The following is a 6,804-nucleotide window of genomic DNA, read 5'->3' as shown; positions in this document are numbered from 1 at the left end:
GGCACTGGAACACAAAGGATCCTGTTGGTAACGTTGATGCCACACTTCACACGGGTGGGAATATTTTTATCCCTGTTCTTTAGACTATTTTTTACCTGTTTATCTGATCTTCATTCTCTGGTTGCTGCAGCAGAGCAATGGCATGTGGGCAACACCCAGAACTGTGTCCACAGCTGTGGCTTCTCCCGAGGACAGTGCCAGGACCTTGACCAGGCACTGTTCTGCTGCTGGAAAGATGAGTTTGCCCTTCCTGGGCAACATTTTTTTCTTAACCAGTATTGATATCAGGAGTTTTGCATATCAAAGTGAGGTATAAATTCCTGCTGGATTCATGATACTGAGTAATCAACTAGAATTTTCATTTGTACTTTAGAAGTCCTTTCGTTGAGTTAAGGTTAGTGTGCAAAGAGTCAGTTCCTTGCTGGATGTTGAAAATGAAAGAGCAAAAGTAGATTTTTAGGAGATATGAAAGTGTCAGATGAATTGTTCACAGCTTGTTCTCCAGGGCTGTGTCCCCTGAGGTGCTGCTTTCCCAAAACTGCTGCACAGAGAGCCGAGGCTGCTCCACCACTCCTGATGGTGCAGCTCATTTAGTCATGACTAAATGAGAGTTTTAACTCTCTAAATGTAGCAGCTTGTTTCCCAAGATCACTTGAGGCACAACCTTTTCCTATTTTTACTGGTTTTGTCCCAAAGCTTTCATTTGAGACAGGAAGGAGAGGTAACAGCTGTCAGTGCTGAAGGAGGAAGTGATTCTGAAACTCCTTATAACAAAATTGGATTATGAAATGTGCAGGACAGGAAACTGCACTGAGATACAAACTGAGCCATGTCCTAGGTGATATCTGTGAGTCCCCTCTGTGCCCTGCACCTCTCCTGTCACTGCACATTTGAACCAGTGGTGATGTTTTAGTTCTGAGTACAGAAGCAGCTGAGTGAGGAAAGCAGTTAAATAAACACGCTACACCCAAAACAAAGCCCTTTCTCACAAAACATCCCAGACCTTGTAAATGAGTTTCTGATTGCACTTTCTGATTTTTTTTTTCTTTTCATATACATTCTTGAAACTTCTATTGTAACTGTAATTATTTTTGTTCTCACCTATTGTGCATTCTCTGTATGTATTAAAAAATAAAAAGGCTTTGATATGTAATTTAATAATAAATTAGAATTCTAAGCAAGGTGCTTGGTTCTTTCTCCCCTTGACAATCATTGCTTACCTAAACTTCAGGGAATATGCAGAGAGGATTCATTTCATCACTTTGGAATTGTCCCTGAACACACAGATCAGTGTATTCTCATTTTATATCAAATATCAGGTGTGATGGAGCATTTCCTGACCTAAAATGGTTTGATGGAATGTGTTCCTCCTGCCTGTGTGTGCAGTCCTGGACTCATCTCCTGTCTGGGAGGGGGCTGATTAAATTGTGGTCTTTTTTTTCCTGCTGTTCTTCACCAGGTGGAACAAGGCTGGTTTTCTTTAGAGGTAAGTGTTAAAAAGGAGAATCTTTCTCTGAATTTCTGTCTTCAGGACAGACAGGGCTCTGTTACCCTGTAGCTTTCCAGCACCACTGTGGTCTGGTCCACCTCCCTCAGGTGTTCCAGCCAGGCAGTGTCGTGCCTGAAGGATCCACCTGTACCTGGTACTTTGCAGTTGATGCTAAATCTTTCAATGCCACTCCAAATTTGTATTCTCAAACCGGCAGAGCTGCCTGGCAGTGTGATACATGTCTGTGTGCATGAGGCTGGGAGGGAAGAGAGGGATTCCTCCTCACAGAGCTGTCGTGCTGTGCCTGGAAACTCTGCTTTAAAGCAGAGATACATCTCTGTATCCTTAATGCCTACTAAATATTCAGGAGTGACCAGATGCTCTCTCAAGGGAAGGCTTTGACTGTATATCCCAAGCTAAAGGAGAAACTTCAAAAAAACTTTTGAAAATGGAAAGGCAGTTCTGGTTTCAGATAGTGGGAAGTGCAGTGAGTTTTTCCAGTTGTGGCACTGGTAATAAGTGGTGCATAAAATTCCATCTTCGTTTGGATTAGAAAATAAATTATTAATGGCACTGAATCCTTTTTTCCAGCTCCCTGTACAGTCAATAATTTATAGTGGCACAGGCATAGGGTATATATTTTTAACCATCCGCCTCCCAGAGTACTGTTGTTCATATTGAGAAGTGCTGTCCTTCCTGACAGGCTCCGGCGCAGTGGGTGTTCCTGCATTATGGATGAGCCGTGCTCTGCTCCCTCAGCCCCGGTGCCATTCCACGAGCAGATTTCCTGCTGAAAGGGAGCTGAGCTCTCCATTAGAAATTCACACAGAGAGACAGGAGTGTCTTTGTTTCCTCCCTTTCGCTGAACGTGGGCGGTGTACAGCGCCGTGAACTTGATTTTTGAGTGTTTTAATAGAAAACCTCAATGTTTACAGTTGGTATTATTCCCGTTTCCTGAATGCCAGCCTTTTAGCCACCGTCTCCAGGTAGAAAAGCTGTGCTGCCAGCGCCCGTGCCTTGGCAGCTGGGCTGTGCTCATTAAGCACTCGGAGCCTGCTGTCACCTTCTTCTTCCCAAGCTGCTGGGGCCGCTGGAGCGTGTGCTGCAGCTCTTCCCTCTCTCCATCCTCGCCTGTCGCAGCCCTTCCCGTGTTCTTTGTTCCTAATGGGACCCGCAGGCTTTGCTAACCCAGATTCCAGAGCACTGCGAGTAAGGCAGGAGGAGCCTGGCTGTAAATCAGAGCCTCTGCACCCCTGGAACAGCATTTGCCATTCTCTCATTGTGGGTTGTTCTCTGCTTGTCTTGATTTTGGCACCCTGTGGTCCCTCTGCCAGCCAGTGGTGTGATTTTGAGAGGTCTCCTGCAATCGTGGCTGTTCAGATCTTACATCTTGTGTTGCTTTGTCTGCTCACTGCACTGCCCATCCAATTCTCCTCCCTTCCTTCCTGGGTGTTTGGCTTCACGTACACATTTCAGACACGTGAATTTATTTTTGCTTTCATAATTTTCGTTTGTTTTTAAAAAATCCATCCTTTGAAGTCCAGAAGGGTTGTCCAGGGTGACTTGAAGCTTGTCAATCAAAGCCAAACCTGAAGGAAATTCACTGATAACCTTTCAGGTGCACGAGCACAGTGTGGGGCTCTCCCACAAATGCTGTAAACAGGGAGGGTTTCGATGGTTTGTTTCTTTTCTTATCTCCCTTGCCCATACCCATCCGTCTGATGCAGAGTTCTTGGAAGTGGGGACAGTATTCTTCATCTTTTGCCTTTCTAAAGCTGCACTGAAAATAGAAGCTCCTCTCTGCAGGTTGCAGAGCCCCATTGAGCTGCCAGCTGTACAGTGGAAACTTCCCCAAGATGTTTGCTGCTACCTGTGCCTGGGCATGTCATCTGCTACAGAGCCCTCCGGCTCCAGACCTGTGCTGAGCTGGCTTCTTCCAGGGTGAAATGCTGCTGAAACGTCAGATTTTTAAGGGAGCCTTTTCTAAAGACTCTGCAGGACGCTCAGGAACGTTGCAGGTGTAAAAGGAAATCGTGAGTAGCTGGGAAAGTGCTGATCAGGTGGTGCTGTCAGGCCCAGCTTTAACACACAAACCACAATTTATTACATTAAAAAGCAACTGGACCGTGCAAGGACCTTGTCCCCACTGGAGACTGGTGGGAACCTGGTGGGGTCCTGTGAGTGTCCCCCACTTTCAGTGTCAGGGGAGGCTGGAATCATCCTGAGGCTTGCTCAGCCTTGATGTGGGACAACACCCAAGTGCAGGAGGGGGGAATATGTGGATATTTCCCTGCTGTGCTATAAATGCAGTTCCCTCTAGGTCAGGCATGTATCACCAGTGCTAAATTTACTTCAAAATATTACTGAGGTGGGGAGGTTTGTGACTCAGGTCTATAAAAGCATGCACTGCTTATGTAAAGAAATAAGTTTGGAAAGAGGCAGGAGGGGGCTCGGGCTCCAGCAGGGACCATTCCTGGTGTGTGTCTGCCCTCTCTACATAAATAGGTCTTTGTACTGGGCAACAATTGCACCTTCAGGTTGTGTGTTCCTTAGAGCAGGATCTGCTGGCCAGCTCTTCCTGTGTTTCCAAACATTTCAGGAAATGTAAATAATTTCCAAGCCTACACTGTGGCTTAGACAAAAATGTTTTAAAATAAAAACCAACAAATAATGGGGAGTGATCAATTCTTGTAATAGTTCAGGGTGACTTCAGATTGAGTTGTGCCACTCTGGGAGAGCAAATGAGGGAGAGGAGGGATTCTACCGTGGGGGTTTTGGTATTCGGATCCTTTTCATTCACTCTGGTGCTTGTGTCTGTTTGGTCTTGGAAAACCTGAGTTCCTGGAGTCAGCTTTGCCATGGCAGGCAGGCACGTGTTGGCCATCCTGCACTGCCACCAGCATCCTCCACTCTAACCACAACCACATCCCAGGGGAACGAGCCTCTCCCACTCTTCCTCGGGAAATGCTGTTCCTCAACTCCGCAGCCAAGTTCCTTCTGCAGTTGTGGTGCCTCTGGGAGGTGAGGGCTGGGGTCACCGTGGTCTGGGGGTTCTGGGCAGGGGAGGAAGAACTGTTAACTCATTTTTTGGGACAATTCAGCTTATACCCACTCTGTTTTGCAGTCAAACATCAAGGTAAAAGCAGAGCATTGCTTTAAAGGCAGGAGCTCCTTTTGTTTGATCGCCGTTTGCTGTGTACCTGCGCCGGCTGCTTCAGACCAGTGAGGAATGACACTGCAGGGTGTGAGGGACTGGGTTGTTTTTCTCCCCATCTGGAGCTGATGAAATGATCCATCTGCATTGATCCTTGCTGGGAAGGAGGCTAAAACATGGGTTTTATGAAATTATACCTGAGATCAAATAATTGGAAGAAAACGCTTTGGAATCTGCAGCCTGTAATTAAACATTTCCAGGAGGCAGCGAGGTGCAGAGAGCTCAGCAGAAGGAGGCATTTTGCTGGGAAGCCTTTGCTTTGTTTCACGCTGTGTGCTATTAAAGCAAACAACTTCACAAGCTTCAGAAGCATTGGCAGCTCTTGACCAAGAATAGCATCTCACATCACAGCTAAGCTGGAAACAATGAGGGCCAGCAGTCGTCAGTTGGTTGGGTTTTTTTAGCCCGTAAACGAGGTAGCTGAGCTCATGGAGAAATCCCCATTTCTCTATTTCAGGTGTTCTAAGATGTTTCATCTTCTGAAGAACCCACCAATAACCACCATAAAGCAAAAGTCCTCATTTAAAGCAGATCTGCTGGTGCAATTCCCACTTACCTGGGCACACCAGGCTCTCCTCCAACACATAAATCCTAAATCCTCACCACCTAACCCAAGCTTGTGCCAAGTCTATCAAACATGTCTTGCCTGACTGAAAAATCACTCTTGAGACGTGATAGAAACATCCACCATGTGGGATCATGTGGAATCCCCATCCCTGGGAGCATTCAAAGGCACATGGATGTGGCACCTGGGGGCATGCTTTAGCGGTGAGCATGGCAGTGCTGGCTTGGATGATCTTGGGGGCATTTTCCAGCCTCGCTGATTCCATGATGAGCTGTACTCCTGATCCAAGGTCTCTGTGGGGATGTGGGAGCCGTGGCCGTGTCACTCCTGCTGCGTTTGCAGGGGAGCAGCGACAGCTTTGAGCTGGATGCAAGGTGCAGAGCTGCAGAACAGCTCCTGTCTGCAAAGAGGGGAGGCTGGATCTGGGTAGGAAAATAGGAAGATGGAGCCTTTCAGCACCCTCACAAAGACAAATTCATTTTTTCTCTGCTGTTTTACTGTTGTGTACCAGGAGTGTGTTTGGTGAGCTGCTTCAGATTTTGAAGATGTCCACGATGCACCCAAATTTCACCTTTTTTGAATCTCTGCAGCTAAGAATTTGTGCATTGCCAACCCACAGATCCCCGTTCTGTGAGCAGGGAGAATTTGGGGTGCAATCTGTTCTTTTTTGGCCTAATGCTGGGGGCTGCAACTCTGCACACCAGAGCCAGGATGTTCATGTGCTGCTCATCACAAGGTCTCTCTGCACCTCTGCAGCCCTGAGCTCTCCTGCTGTGGCTGCTGAGCCCAGGGCTCCAGCTCCATCACCTCCCAAATGACTTCCTGAGAGGCTTTGAGAGAGACCAAGGAATCCCTGAGCTGCTCACTCTCAACAGCAGCCAGCATTAGGAGCCAGAGAGAAAATGGAAACGTTCTCCCTGCGCTTTTAATTCCTAGCTCCTGACTGGAGCAAAGTCATGGAAACCAGTAGAGGAACTGGTGGCCAACTTTTTATCCTTTGCCTGAACCCCAAACTCATGCAAATTCATCGGTGAAGACAAACACTGGGAGATGAAGGGAGAGCCCATAACGCTGAGCAGGGAACGTATGCAATGTGGAAATTGGATGTAAACCTCTTGCTGTTCCTGTGTGAATCTATTATACATGAGCCCATCAGAGCAGGGTATTAATAAAACAGGAGCTGAAGCACTTGGCACTGCCTCGCCTTCAGTGAAACATCAGAGCCCGGGCTGGCGGCGGCGGCCTTTGAAGCCTGGGATTGCATCTGCCCGGCTGCAGGGTGACATGGTCAGGATGCTCCAGGGGGAATCTCGCCATGAAGGGGAATCTCTCCACGGCGTGGGGGTTTTTATGTGATTCAAATCCTCCTCCTCCTCCTCCTCCTTTGCCTCCAGGACAAAGCCGTTGCTTTTTTTTCGGCTCAGTCTTCTGGCTTGCTGAATTCTTTAGGCAATGCAGGAAGAAGGCTGAAGATGGTTTAAAGCAGCCTCAGACATCCTGTGCTGGGATGCAAATGGCATCTGTTCCTTCCAAGTT

Source organism: Corvus moneduloides, chromosome 20, assembly GCF_009650955.1.
Source record: "Corvus moneduloides isolate bCorMon1 chromosome 20, bCorMon1.pri, whole genome shotgun sequence".
NCBI classification, from domain to species: domain Eukaryota; kingdom Metazoa; phylum Chordata; class Aves; order Passeriformes; family Corvidae; genus Corvus; species Corvus moneduloides.
The sequence above is the reverse complement of the archived record's forward strand: the minus strand, read 5'-3'. Positions refer to the sequence as shown.